At 40.1% G+C, this 16891-nt stretch overlaps 1 pseudogene; it reads right to left on the minus strand.

Moving 5' to 3' along the window:
- Positions 1-16891, minus strand: part of LOC147732702 (G2/M phase-specific E3 ubiquitin-protein ligase-like) — a 105208-nt pseudogene that overhangs the window by 16753 nt on the left and 71564 nt on the right.

Below are 16891 nucleotides of genomic sequence, written 5' to 3' on the forward strand. Positions count from 1 at the left end.
AAATTGTCTTACTCAATATTGTCACATGGAGTTGGTCCTGCACCTCATGGTTAGTCCATAATTTGTTAAATTCAAAAGTTGTGATGATATGTCCACTCTCATAAAGAAATTGCTTTGTTCCTTGCTTCACAACAATCTCATCGTGAGGACCAGATAAAAGAATTACTTCCTTAGTGAATGTAGGAGGCCCACGAAAATGCCTGAAATGCAAAGTCATGTCCAGATGTCAATTATATATTTAGAAATTGAATATAATTCTACACTTTGTACTATGTCACAATTCAAGAACCAGTTGATGTGAAGTACCAAGAAAAAACTCTCCTTAGATCAGAAAAAAAGAACATTTGATTGGCACAATGATCTTGAAAGAGCAAAGCATTCGTAAAGCATAAAATAACAAGTTTAAGATCTTATTTTTAGAACTGTTACACCACCGTTAGCCCAATCATGGTGCGTGTTTGTGAGTAAACCATTTTTAGGGAGTTCTTGGACTGTGCTCATCATTTCTTTCTCTCTCTCTCTCTCTATATATAATCTTCTCATTGCCCCTTCTGGAACGGTGGGACCCATGGGAACTGGCATGCATGAACCATTGTGCTACATCCTGAGAGTGCCCTTCCCTGACTTTTGCAATATATATATACATGTTGGTTCTTGTACGACTGAGCTACGCCTTGGGCAACTTGTGGAACCTAGTTTCCATAGGAAAAGTTTTTTTTTTTTACTAATAACTTTGACCCTGTTTGACAAATCATCACAACATTTCTAAAACTAGTTGACCACTCACTTCAGCAGCTGTTTGGAAAGATTCAGAGAAATTCGTCCTCTGTAGCGCAAGAAAAAGAGAGGGTCCCAAAACGTGTTTTCACATGCAATTTCCCATAGTGATTTTGAACACGACTACAGCCTGAACTGCTGAACAGAATTACAGCAAATTTTGCAGAAAGCTGGATCTTGGTCCAGAAAGATCTCTTTTTTGTTATTTGGTGGAAATCTGTTCTGTAGTTTTAAAGTAAATCCTTATTCTTTTTTATTCTGTATATGTAGGGACATGGAGGTTCTACGTATCCAGCAGATCTCATGGTAAGATTTGATTGGCTGCCACTACTTCAACCAGGAAGTAGTGACAGCCATTTTAGGGCCCTGGATTATGACATGCGCCTTTGCAATGGTTTCCTAATTACCCCACATATTACATCAATAATGGCATCTTCTATTAAATCATTGGTAATAGCAGTGAAACATTTGCTGTAAAAAAAGTATTGATGACAAAAGTGTGCATGGTGGGGACAAAGCTATAGTTTCTTTAGGGCATGAGTTATAGTAACTAGAGATAACTTGAACTATAACTGCTGAATATGTATGGTTTAGAGTGGGTAAAATTGTGAACTGAACAGTAACACCCCTGTAACCTTTCACTTTTTAGTGAATTTCTACTTTTTGTCTACTTTGTAACTACAGCGTCCCTGTAACCTTTGGTTTTCTCAGTTATATATATATATATATATATATATATATATATATATATATATATATATATATATTTTATTATTATTATTTTTTTTGCTGTACGATGCTCCCTTTTTCCAGACCATAAACGAGGCGCACACCAGAGGGAATATTTTCTTAAATTATTTCCGCAACAAAAAAGCCCGACAGACGCGTTTCGGCTACACGCCTTTGTCAATGTCCCAAAAAAATATATATATATATCACAACACAGGAAGAGATATCGAGGCTTCAAGTCCGTAAAACATCAGCTTTATTCAAATACACAGAGGCAGCATTTCCTTGGAAAGGATATCTCTTCCTGTGTTGTGGTTTTAAAGGTCAGGAGACTCTGCCTGTTCATACGAGGCCACCCTGCAGGTACGGGGGCTCCTAGCAAAGTGGAATACTGTGCTTGGATATATATATATATATATATATATATATATATATATATATATATATATATTCACTGAAAAAACCATAGGTTATAGACCATATATAGTTAGGAATTCACATTTACAAAACCTTATTTTACTCACACAAAACCATTGAAATTCCATATATAGTTAGTTGCACTAACTATATATCGCGCACCCGCAATCCACTGCTGATGATGTCACATATTACATCATTCATGACATGGTCAGTGACATCACTGATGACATCACTGATGACATCTCAAATGACATCACTGATGACATCTCAAATGACATCACTGATGACATCACTGATGACATCTCATTTGACATTACTGATCACATCACTGATGATATCATTCATGTGATAATACGATGAACCTCTTCAGACTCTAATATAACCTTAGATACAATCAGTGTAAACAGACACTCACAGACTGTCACTCATCCATGGAGTTACTCACACACCTAGTCAGTCATGCAAAGAATCAATCACACCTCCATTTCCTCAACTATACAGTTATACAAACTTTACTTATTCAAACATATACTAACACATATTTACTCTCTTATACAATCCCTGATACAAGTTCACAATGATCCATACAGTCACTCACACATTCACTGGCTCTTATGCACAGTTATTTATATATGTCAACTCTCACATGTACTGTGTTTTACATATGTACTTACTTTGACATGTAGCACTGAGATATCCATTCACTCACCAATACACTCATGCACACAGTCAACCGCCCATACAGCTGTTTCCACATGCACTTTTGAAACCATACATCTAGTGAATCAACTGCTCACACATCTATGCACAGAGTCATATACCTCCCAGCCACCCACACACACACTCAGTCTCCCATACAAATACTTGGGCAACCAATCAATAACCCATATAGTTACTCATATAGCTACTTATCAACACATGCAACAGTTTACAGAACAACAGACATAATGATGCACAAATTAAGACAGTTTAGTCACTAACCCATGCACTCAGTGAGACACATTTAATCACTCACTCATACAGTCAGTCATGCACCTACTAAATCCTTCATCCAGACACTTATACATCCACTCATTCTTCAATATGTAAGACATATTTTAACTTTACAGAAACATACAGTCACTGGATGTTGTCATCAGTGATGTCATCAGTGATGTCATTTGAGATGTCATCAGTGATGTCACTGACCATGTCATGAATGATGTAATATGTGACATCATCAGCAGTGGATTGCGGGTGTGCGATATATAGTTAGTGCAACTAACTATATATGGAATTTCAATGGTTTTGTGTGAGTAAAATAAGGTTTTGTGAATGCGAATTCCTAACTATATATGGTCTATAACCTATGGTTTTTTCAGTGAATTTTCAAGGTTTTGTAAATGCTAATTCCTAACTATATATGGTCTATAACCTATGGTTTTTTCAGTGAATTTTCAAGGTTTTGTAAATGCTAATTCCTAACTATATATGGTCTATAGCCTATGTTTTTTTCAGTGAATATATATATATACATACATATATAAACATATATCATCTGTATATCTATATAAATACAAACATAAATGCATGCATACATATACTTATATGCATACAGACGCATGTTATTTACATGAAAGTTAAAAAAACACTAATAAAAGCAAAGCTAAAAAGCCACCTCATTACAAACAGAATGGCTTTAACTTAAACGAGGGCGAGATCTATTGCATTTTCAATGCTTGTTTACTTTGGTTCCATCAAGAAGGCATTCAGATGTGTCACACATTTGCCATAAATACTGAATGTTAGCACTCTAGTTGCACATTAGATCACTGTAGTAAAGCTACTGCTCACCAGGGACGTCTGCTGCTGGTATTCAAAGTGCATGTTTCAGTCTGCATGTCAGAATTTTTTTAATGAAATAGAAGAGGATTTGAGAAGTCACTCAAAATGATCCCTAATTTTTCTTTCTGAAGCACTAATCATACTTTCTATGGCAAAATTAACCCCCTCATGTTGTTCCTTTTTAAATTGAGTGTTTTCAGACTTACCACTTCATTCCAATCAAGATGGCTTCTGGTGTGCCATACTTTTGTCATAAGTAAGACTGTTAGCGCTCTAGTTGTTCTTTAGAACACTCTGGGACATTCTGTCATTGGGCTATACTTGGGGTACATCTGGGTGATATTTGGGCTACATTTAGGCTCTTTTGTCTCTGGTGGCCATCTTGGGAGACTGTATGTCAGAATTTTTTAATGAAATTGAAGAGGGTTTGAGAAGTCACTCAAAATGTGCCCTAATTTTTCTTTCTGCAGCACTAATCATAATTCATATGGCAAAATATACCCCCTCATTTTGTTCCTTTTTAAATTAAATGTTTTAAGAGTTACCACTTTATTCCAATCAAGATGGCTTCAGGTGTGCCATACCTTTGTAATAAGTCGGACTGTTAGCGCTCTAGTTGTTCTTTAGAACACTCTGGGACATTCTGTCATTGGGCTATACTTGGGCTACATCTGGGTGATATTTGGGCTACATTTGGGCTCTTTTGTCTCTGGTGGCCATTTTGGGAGACTGCATGTCAGAATTTTTTAATGAAATAGAAGAGGATTTGAAAAGTCACTCAAAATGTGCCCTAATTTTTCTTTCTGCAGCACTAATAATACCTTCTATTGCATAATATACCCCCTCATTTTGTTCCTTTTTAAATTAAATGTTTTAAGAGTTACCACTTTATTCCCATCACGATGGCTCCAGGTGTGCTATACCTTTGTAATAAGTAGGACTGTTAGCGCTCTAGTTGTTCTTTAGAACACTCTGGGACATTCTGTCATTGGGCTATACTTGGGCTACATCTGGGTGATATTTGGGCTACATTTGGGCTCATTTGTCTCTGGTGGCCATTTTGGGAGACTGCATGTCAGAATGTTTTAATGAAATAGAAAAGGATTTGAGAAGTCACTCAAAATGTGCCCTAATTTTTCATTCTGCAGCACTAATCATACTTTCTATGGCAAAAAATACCCCCTCATTTTGTTTCTTTTTAAATTAAATGTTTTAAGAGTTACCACTTTATTCCAATCAAGATGGCTTCAGCTGTGCCATACCTTTGTAATAAGTAGGACTGTTAGCGCACTAGTTGTTCTTTAGAACACTCTGGGACATTGTGTCATTGGGCTATACTTGGGCTACATCTGGGTGATATTTGGGCTACATTTGGGCTCTTTTGTCTCTGGTGGCCATTTTGGGAGACTGCATGTCAGAATGTTTTAATGAAATAGAAAAGGATTTGAGAAGTCACTCAAAATGTGCCCTAATTTTTCATTCTGCAGCACTAATCATACTTTCTATGGCAAAATATACCCCCTCATGTTGTTTCTTTTTAAATTAAATGTTTTAAGAGTTACCACTTTATTCCAATCAAGATGGCTTCAGGTGTGCCATACCTTTGTAATAAGTAGGACTGTTAGCGCTCTAGTTGTTCTTTAGAACACTCTAGGAGGCTGCAGTAGAACACAAAGGAATCAACTGACAGTCTCTGTCCTTGTTGGATGTACATGTTTTACTGAGAATGTCAGACTTCATTTTCACATGACTGAGAAAGATAATGTGAATTTACAGAAAATATGCTTTCAGTTTAACTTATAGATCCCCTTCCAAACCACTGTGGGAAAATCATGAGATATTAGTTTTCTTTCAAATAATATTCATGATATCACAGCAGAAGGTTTTTTCACATGGTAAAATCACCTTAGAACCCACCACAATTCCTAAAACGAGTATGGTACCATCAACAAATGATTTATAATGTAACTAAAGTCCTAAAACCCTCTATTAACTACAATGCTTTTTAATGAGGTGCTATCATGTATATTGGTCCCAAGATGGCTGCCAACACTTCTTGGATGAAGTGCTGACAGCCAATCAGATCAGATGTGTGGTTAGGCTCCGCCCAGATATATATCTTTTTTTGAACCTAAATTACTCAAAATCCACTGGAGCACATATATTGAGACCTAGCAAAGGCACATCGGGCTAACAGTCCCTACAGTTTTGCCAAGTTTCGTGCAAATCCATTCAGCTGTTCGAGCTAAAAGTGAGGCCAACCGCCCTATGGAAATTAACATGGGAAAAACGCGTTTTGGGACCCCCCTTTTTTCTCGGGCCCCCCTTGATGAAACCCCCCCAAATTGTCAGGGGCTGCTCAGAAACAAAATGTTCCATTTTCCTGAAAATTTCAGCCAATTCCGTCCACAAATGCCAAAGTTATTAGACATAGAATTTTCAAAAATCCCATAGAGAAAAAATCCTAACTATATATACCTACTGGCGACTGCCAGTAGGTAATATATATATATATATATATATATATATATATATATATATATATATATATATATATATATTATATATATATATATATATATATCCTTTCCCTTGGTTCTCAGTTACTGGGTCATGCAGCGCTCTTTGTGGGTTCGTTTCCCTGTGGCGGAAACCAAGCCGCTCCATATGTCAATTCAAAATCCCTCGCACCGGAGAGATAAAAAGGGGACAAACTCTTGTGTCTCCTACTTTTTACAGGATCATGAGCAAGGAATCTGGGTATTCCGAAAACACGTTGATTGTACTTTGCCTACTAGCCACATGCTGAAGGAATAAAAAGTGTAAAAAGTAAGAGACACAAGAGTTTGTCCCGTTTTTATCTCTCCGATGCGAGGAATTTTGAATTGAAATATATATATATATATTATATTCACTGAAAAAACCATAGGTTTCACACCAGTTATAGTTAGCTGGAAATTTTACTGATATAAAACCATTGAAATTCCCACGTTATAGCTAGTCGGACTCACTATAACTTGCGCGTGCAATGCACTGCTGATGACATCACATATTACATCACTCATGACATGGTCAGTGACATCACTCATGACATCACTGATGACACCATCCTTGTGACACAGTCACAGACCTCCTCTCAGTGTAAAGTAACCCTTGAGACACATATTCAAAAATAGAAACTGAAATTTTTAAAAAATGGACATACCTATATCTATACTAATATATGTATTTAAATATTTAAACATAACTCACTAATATTTATTTTTCAGAAAGACACATATTCACTGGATGGTGTCATCAGTGATGTCATGAGTGATGTCACTGACCATGTCATGAGTGATGTAATATGTGATGTCATCAGCAGTGCATTGCACGCGCAAGTTATAGTGAGTCCGACTAACTATAACGTGGGAATTTCAATGGTTTTATATCAGTAAAATTTCCAGCTAACTATAACTGGTGTGAAACCTATGGTTTTTTCAGTGAATGTAATAGGTTTTTTAAATGCTAATTCCTAACTATAACTGGTGTGAAACCTATGGTTTTTTTCAGTGAATTTCAAAGGTTTTTTTAATGCTAATTCCTAACTATAAGTTTCACTTTATAAATAAGACTGTTAGCACTCTAGTTGTTCTTTTTAACACTCTGGTACATTCTGTCATTGGGCTACAGTTGGGCTACATCTAGTTGAATTTTGGGCTACATTTACAATTTTTGATCTCTGGTGGCCATCTTTGGGCTACATTGGGCTACTTTGGGCTACATTTGGGCTACATTTTGGCTCTAACATATATTAAGCCCAATGTAGCACAATACATATTTTTATAAAGTTAATTTTTTTACAAACCACTTCAGAATAGGGCTACCTGTCTCTACAATTATCCCATTTTTTTTTTTTTAATTTTTGGGGGGAGCGCTCCCAGAGCGCGCCCCGGAGTGCGCCCCGAAAAGCGTATTTGTGAAAAGCGCCCCCGGGCGCGCTCCGGGGAGCGTCTCGTGAGCGCCAATATCGCAAACGAAAACATGATCGTGACGTATCGCGTAGCCGCGACCGCGTGATACGCACGGCGTAAGCGCACCCGGAAGTACTCGAGCGAATACGATCGCACAACGTAAACTTCCGACGCGCTTACGCTGCGCGCCCCCGTGCGCGTAGCGTAAGCGCGTCGGGTCATGTGAACAGAAAATAACACTTTTCATTGGTTCATAACAGTTTTAGTTTCATAATGATGAAGCCCCTGGTCTTGTGACCTGAAAATAACACTTCTCATTGGTTCAGGACAGTTTTTTTTTCTAAATGATGAAAGACCCCACCTTTTTTCCTTATTCTGACTTTGTCCTTTGACTGAGGAAGACCTGTTTATTGCTCTCTCTACTTTTTTGCTCCAAATAATGGCTTCAGTAGTAGCATCAGCTGGTGCATCTGCCCCACCACCACCACCACCAAGAGGACCAGCTCCAAATTATATTGGTGGTCAAGAACAGGAGGAGGAGGAAGAGGAAGAGGAGGAGGGGAGAAGAAGATGGCTGCCAGAAGAAAATACACCTTACAAACCCAAACCACACATTGTTTGGCAGTTTTTTTCAATTCCAGAGGGGAAAAAAAAGGTGAATGCTCCCAAGGTGACTTGCCTCATCTGCAATGATGAACTTTCACGGGGCAACCCAAACAAGAAATATTCTTTTGGTAACTATACCATGATTCGGCACATGACAAGAAAGCATCCAAACAACTACTCTCGTGCAGAGTTCCGGGAACTGGCCAGTAACCTCCCTCCAGTCATCAAGGACCCCCTCCCAAAGAAACCAACCCACTTCCTCGCAACCAGAAACATCTGAGGTGATGCCTTGCATTCAGCCGAGATTTGCTGATTTTAAAATTACTTGTACTGCTTGTGGCAAGCTTATCTCCTATGGGGAACAAAGTGTTAAGCTCATCGTCCTTGCAGGTGATAATCACAAGTGCCCCAAAAAGAAATAATTTTTTGGGTTTTTTGTTTTTTTGCTCCAGTTGAGCCAGTTTCAATTCCCTTTTTTTGTTTCTCCCCCTAAAAAATACAAAAAAAAATATAAAACTGTTTTGAAAAGCCAAAAAAAGTTCAAAAAGTTCCAAAAACACAAAAAAAATATAAAACAACAAAAAGAAGAAAAAAAAAAGTTCTTTTTAGAACTACCTCCAATTTCTAAATAAAAACTTCATTTTTTTAAAAACTCTGTCATCTTTTTCCCTCATTTTACGCTCCCCGGTGCGCTACCTGGTGCGCGCACCGTGCGCTTCCCCCGCGCAAAACGAAAAAAAAAAAAATATTTTAAATGCCCCGCGGGGCCCTTTTATAGCCCCCACATCAAACCTAGGGGGTCAAAGGGGTCTATCCCTGACGCCTTATGGTCAGTTCCCACTTTGTTTTAGCCACCTCTTATGTCTCGATTTTACCGAGACACAAGATGGCGACCGCTCTGGACTGTTTGGAATGTTTACAGACACCCGAGAGCCAATCAGCTTTCCATGCGCACCTCGCGTCACGCGCCCGGAGCGCTCCCTGGTGCGCGCACCGGTGCGCTGCTATAGATATATATATTTTTTTGAACCTAAATTACTCAAAATCCACTGGAGCACATATCTTGAGACATAGCAAAGGCACATCGGGCTACCAGTCCCTACAATTTTGCCAAGTTTGGTGTAAATCCATTCAGCCGTTCGGGCTAAAAGTGAAATCGACCGCCCTATGGAAATTAACATGGGGAAAACGCGTTTTGGGACCCCCCTTTTATCTCGGCCCCCGCTTATTGTATCCCCCCCAAACTTTCAGGGAAGGACCGGAGCTCGACGAGGCCATTTTCATGAAATTTTCAGGCAGATTCGTCAACCGGTGCCAAAGTTATTCCAAATAGAATTTTGAGATTTAACATTGAAAAAAATCCTAACTATAACTACCTACTGGCGACCGCCAGTAGGTAATATACACTATATCTGTGTGTACATATACATATTTGTATGTATTAAACATATATGTATCACAAAAATAGGAAACAACAAACCGCAGATTAAAGTGTTTATTTCAAATAAAGCAAATAAAATAAAGCAAATAAAGCAAACAAATGCTGTACATTAACTATTGTTGTACATTAACTATTGAATAGCACTCGATTGCATTTTTGGCACATGTGCTCCTCTCCAGTAAGCTCTTTTGGTAAATCATCACTGACACAACAAGAAACTCTACATTTGGCAAGTGAGACATTCTGGGTCTGAGGAAGGACAGCATCCCCCACCCCAGTAGTTTGTATGCCACACACCCAATTTAAAATGAAACTCATAGTGATATTTATTAGAACAAAATTATTTTGAAGACAATGAAAGCAATGAAATAGTATATCATATGTAATCTAACCTCCGAGTATATGTTGACTGTTGCATCCTTTCACCATTCTGTCTTCCAAAGTTGAATGTAAAGTGAAATATTGGCGATTGTGTCATAGAACTTTGCACACGTGTTTCTGACTGTTCTTGGGCTGAATTAGAATATTCCATTGGGTTTGAAGAACACCTTCCTCTCGAAGAAACGTGTCTTACTTCTTCGTCCACCTCTTGTCCTCTGTTTCTGTATCGTGTATTGTAGTTTGAACTAGATATGCTTAGACTGTTAGTATTGGCATTACTACTTCTCAAAAAAGGTTTGATCGGACCTAACATGGGTTTGAGGATTCCTAGGTACATCTAGAGTGTGGCTTATTGCCTCCAAAATTGATGGCTGAGCTAAAAGGCTATCAACAAGGTCACACACTACCTTTGACTCTGCAGCCATCTTTTTAGTTTGATCTGGAAAAAAGAATATATCAGTATGTAATAACACTGTAAAAAACTCATATCATCCGACAAATAGCAAGCTAGATAAGGTATGGAAATTACCCCACCCAAAAGGATTTTCTCTGCACGATTTTCGCAAAGCATAATAATTTTGTGTAAGTACAATTATTCTGAGGTTTGAGCAAGTAATGTGGGAAAACAAATGGTAGTGCCCTCCTTGATTCACCATTCAGAGGTGCGGGACTTCAAAAGATGCAGTTATACTGCACCCTTCATAAAACAACACATTGTCCAGAATTCCATGTGTAGTCGAAATGTATACATTTAATTCAAGAATTAAATTATGGCCTCCATTTGTCAAAATATACTGCAGGGGCACCTTTAAGGAATCCCTTTTGTTTACATCTTGTTTACTAGCAAAGCAATTCCGAATGGCTGTAAATTAACCTGAAATACATATTGAACCTCTGATGCCTGCTAATAATACTCTCTAGAGAACTATGCTGTACTGCACATTTTAAATTACCAATCAACTTTTAATGTTATTTGAAAAATTCTGAATAAGCAGTTGCTTCCATTTACTTTTTTCTGTTATATTGTTGTGATTTAGATGCACTGAGTATTACTGGGACTGTAGGTAGTACACAATCAGTTGCCTTGAAAAATAAGAAAGAGGGGTTACAATGTGAAGAATTGTAACTGCTGGATTTTTAATTTGCTGTCATATGTGGCATGGTTCAGAAATAGAGGATATTTACTCTCTCCGCCATATTCTTTAACTGACATCAGATTTTTTTATTGGTTTGGCCCTGGCAGAAAGAAAGAATTGCCTTTGGTAATGATTTTGTTTACATTTGGTCTAAAATGCAATCTACACAGATTTAAATGTGCTTACATAATGACAAAGTAACATATCAGGTTATCACCTATTACATTTAGGCCTGTAGTGGGGTTGCTTGGGAAATATCCAGAGTTCCTTGCTTCTCATTTCTGCATATATTATACACACACACTCACTAGCAGTGCTGTGAATCCCATCACACAAGGGACCCATGCTCAGCACAACTTTTTCTATATCTACAAGATTACATTTTTAATTGCCATTGTTGAGGCCCCCTCATTAAATTTTGCGTGGGAAGCACAGTCCACATCCTCTCACTTATGCATAAGCTGCAATCTACACAGCCTTTCATTTATACATACTTAACGCCAAGTCCACAACCTTTCATTTATGCACAAGCTACAAATCTACAGCCTGTCATTCATACACATAGATACTGCAGCCCAATCCACAGACTTTCAATAAATAGTCCATTTACCCGCGTTTATGCACAATGTTGTGAGTTCATAGCCTCACATTCATGCAAACTGCTGCCAAGTATCGTATTGTAGCATAGTATTTCTGTAGCGCTTTTTTAAACCTTGACGAATTGCCAAAGCACTATCAGAATGGTCCAGTATGTGGCACGTCAGTTTCATTCACATGGTCAGAGAAGGATGTCGGTTGAGGTGTCAGCTGTGAGTATATGTGCTTTAGACTTGTTGCAGCCGCACATTGGAGTTTTTTTATCATTTTTAAAGGGATCTTGCTGATCCCTAATCTTTTTGGAAGTGTGCTCCAAGCCTTGCATGTCATTAAAGAGGAAGAGTTTCACCAGAGGAGATTATGATGTGGAGGCATCTTGAAGTGACATTAACCCAACCACTGATGTCACTGTTAAAGTGGTCACGACTACATACCATAGGGAATGCACCCATATCAGGTATAAGCCGAGCTTCTTGAAGCACAATCAAGCCACCAGTAAGTACTTCACAGAGTCCACCCAGGAGTGGCAGGTTTCCAATCTCTCAAGGCAATCTAAAGAAATGTAAGTGTTGTACAGAATCCACCCTGGTGTGGAATATGCCCAACCTCTATAATCCTCCAAAGGGCTTTAAGTACAGACCACAGATCAATCCTTTGCGTAAAATCGAATAATGACTGCCTTAACAGCAAGCATACCACAACAATGGCTGGGTCAAGGCCCCCATTGGTAAAATGAATTAGGTTAAGTAAAAATGGATGGAACGTGAGAGAACGGGGGAAATGGTAAAAGGACTGTGGTCGAGTCGTCAGGCAGTTAAGGACTGAAGTTTCACCCTAGACCATAACTGGCCTTTCCAAGCCTAAAACGGATAGATGAAACAGGAAGGGCCTTAAAACATTTACCCTTAACCTGGACACCCTAGCCCGGCACTGTTGGAAGAGGTGTTATGTTAAGTCTGTGATCAGGAGACGGTCAGATGGATAGGCACCACCAGCAGGAAGAAGGAGACAACTGAAGAAGGAAAACATAAACAAATCAGGCAGAAGGTAAATTTTTCTGGACAGTAAAATGATCTCCCTAGCAGCAAATACAGTATTTCACTTTCATTACATAGCCTCTCACTCATGCACACTGGCACCCAGACTGCAGCCTCACTTACACGCACACTGGCTCCGCGATCACAGTTTGTCTTTCCCACACACTGACACCTAGACCACAGCTTCTCTTTCACACACACTACCACTTAATGCACGCCTTGTCAGTGATGCACACTGCAGCCCAGCATGGACGTACTGCTCAGACTATAGCCTCTCATTCATGCATGCTGTGCCTCTCATTCATGCACACTGCAGCCCAGTCACACCTTCTCACTGAAACACTGTCTCCAAGCCCAGTTTCTTAATCATTTACACTGCTGCACATTCTACAGCCTCTCATTGATGTACCCTACTGCCCAGTGCACAGCGTCTTATCCACATACCAGCAAACCTGATGATTATCAAGTGAGGCTCTAAGCCCGTTATGTACTTGTTAAGTTACAACATGCCTTGCAATAGACAGTGAATGCGCTGTGTACTAGGCTCAACCTGACAACAATATAAATGAGCGTGAAGTCTGATGTTTAACAGTTTGAGCACATTATAGTGAATGGAAAATATACAGTTCTGGGAGGGAGACATATGTTTGAAAGGACAAAGACCTACCTTCCCATTAGTCGATGAACATGAGGAGGCTGAATACAAGTCAAAAGGGGGTGGAACCCGTCAGTGAAGGTGAGTTGAAATGTGCATTCATGTACAATGATGTAGAGTCCACAGTTTCTCATTCATGCACACTGCAGTCCTGTCACTACTGGCTCTCATTCATGCACACAGATGTCAACTCTACTGTCTCTCCTTCATGCAAACTGATGTACACTTTACAGTCTCTCATTCATGCACACTGGTGCCCACTCTACTCTCTCTCATTCATGCACACTGATGTCCACTCTTCTGTCTCTCATTCATGCACACTGATGTCTGTCACTCATTCATTCACACTGATGTCCGCTTTACAGTCTCTCATTCATGCACACTGATGACCACTCTTCTGTCTCTCATTCATGCACACTGATGTCCACTCTTCTGTCTCTCATTCATGCACACTGATGTCTGTCACTCATTCATTCACACTGATATCCGCTTTACAATCTCTCATTCATGCACACTGATGACCACTCTACAGTCTCTCATTCATACACACTGATGCCCACTCAACAGGTTCTCATTCATACACACTGATGCCCACTCTACAGTCTCTCATTCATACACACTGATGCCCACTCTACCTTCTCTCATTCATACACACTGATGCCCACTCTACAGTCTCTCATTCATGCACACTGATGTCCACTCTACAGTCTCTCATTCATGCACACTGATGTCCACTCAACAGGTTCTCATTCATACACACTGATGCCCACTATACAGTCCCTCATTCATGCACACTGATGCCTACTCTACAGTCTCTCATTCATACACATTGATGCCCACTATACAGTCTCTCATTCATACACACTGATGCCCACTCTACAGTCTCTAATTCATACACACTGATGCCCACTGTACAGTCTCTCATCCATACACACTGATGCCCACTCTACAGTCTCTCATTCATGCACACTGATGCCCACGCTACAGTCTCTCATTCATACACACTGATGCCCACTCTACAGTCTCTCATTCATGCACACTGATGCCCATTCTATAGTCTCTCATTCATACACACTGATGCTCACTCTACCCTCTCAATCATCCACACTGATGCCCACTCTACCTTCTCTCATTCATACACACTGATGCCCATTCTACAGTCTCTCATTCATACACACTTATGCCTACTCTAGTCTCTCATTCATGCACACTGATGCCCACTCTACAGTCTCTCATCCATACACACTGATGCCCACTATACAGTCTCTCATCCATACACACTGATGCCCACTCTACAGTCTCCCATTCATACACACTGATGCTCACTCTACCCTTTTATTCATACACACTTATGCCTACTCTAGTCTCTCATTCATGCACACTGATGCCCACTCTACAGTCTCTCATCCATACACACTGATGCCCACTCTACCTTCTCTCATTCATACACACTGATGCCCTCTCTACAGTCTCCCATTCATACACACTGATGCTCACTCTACCTTCTCTCATTCATACACACTGATGCCCACTCTACCTTCTCTCATTCATACACACTGATGCCCACTCTACCTTCTCTCATTCATACACACTGATGCCCACTCTACCTTCTCTCATTCATACACACTGATGCCCACTCTACCTTCTCTCATTCATACACACTGATGCCCTCTCTACAGTCTCCCATTCATACACACTGATGCTCACTCTACCTTCTCTCATTCATACACACTGATGCCCACTCTACCTTCTCTCATTCATACACACTGATGCCCACTCTACCTTCTCTCATTCATACACACTGATGCCCACTCTACCTTCTCTCATTCATACACACTGATGCCCACTCTACCTTCTCTCATTCATACACACTGATGCCCACTCTACCTTCTCTCATTCATACACACTGATGCCCACTCTACAGTCTCTCATTCATACACACTGATGCCCACTCTACCTTCTCTCATTCATACACACTGATGCCCACTCTACAGTCTCTCATTCATGCACACTGATGCCTACTCTACAGTCTCTCATTCATACACACTGATGCCCACTCTACCCTCTCATTCATACACACTGATGCCCACTCTACAGTCTCTCATTCATACACACTGATGCCCACTCTACAGTCTCTCATCCATACACACTGATGCCCACTCTACAGTCTCTCATTCATGCACACTGATGCCCACTCTACAGTCTCTCATTCATACACACTGATGCCCACTCTACAGTCTCTCATTCATGCACACTGATGCCTACTCTACAGTCTCCCATTCATACACACTGATGCCCACTCTACCTTCTCTCATTCATACACACTGATGCCCTCTCTACAGTCTCCCATTCATACACACTGATGCTCACTCTACAGTCTCTCATTCATTCACACTGATGCCCACTCTACAGTCTCTCATTCATGCACACTGATGCCCACTCTACCTTCTCTCATTCATATACACCGATGCCCACTCTACAGTCTCTCATTCATGCACACTGATGCCCACTCTACCTTCTCTCATTCATATACACCGATGCCCACTCTACAGTCTCTCATTCATACACACTGATGCCCACTCTACAGTCTCCCATTCATACACACTGATGCTCACTCTACCCTCTCATTCATACACACTGATGCCCACTATACAGTCTCTCATTCATACACACTGATGCCCACTCTACAGTCTCTCATTCATTCACACTGATGCCCACTCTACTGTCTCTCATTCATGCACACTGATGCCCACTCTACAGTCTCTCATCCATACACACTGATGCCCACTCTACAGTCTCTCATTCATTCACACTGATGTCCACTCTACTGTCTCTCATTCATGGACACTGATGCCCACTCTACAGTCTCTCATTCATACACACTGATGCCCTCTCTACAGTCTCTCATTCATGGACACTGATGCCCACTCTACAGTCTCTCATTCATACACACTGATGCCCTCTCTACAGTCTCTCATCCATACACACTGATGCCCACTCTACAGTGTCTCATTCATGCACTGATGCCCACTCTACAGTGTCTCATTCATGCACACTGATGCCCACTCTACAGTCTCTCGTTCATACACACTGATGCCCACTCTACAATCTCTCATTCATACCCACTGATGCCCACTCTACCTTCTCTCATTCATACACACTGATGCCCACTCTACCTTCTCTCATTCATACACACTGATGCCCACTCTACCTTCTCTCATTCATACACACTGATGCCCACTCTACCTTCTCTCATTCATACACACTGATGCCCATTCTACAGTCTCTCATTCATACACACTGATGCCCACTCTACCTTCTCTCATTCATACACA

Source organism: Lissotriton vulgaris, chromosome 2_1 (genome assembly GCF_964263255.1).
Source record: "Lissotriton vulgaris chromosome 2_1, aLisVul1.2, whole genome shotgun sequence".
NCBI classification, from domain to species: domain Eukaryota; kingdom Metazoa; phylum Chordata; class Amphibia; order Caudata; family Salamandridae; genus Lissotriton; species Lissotriton vulgaris.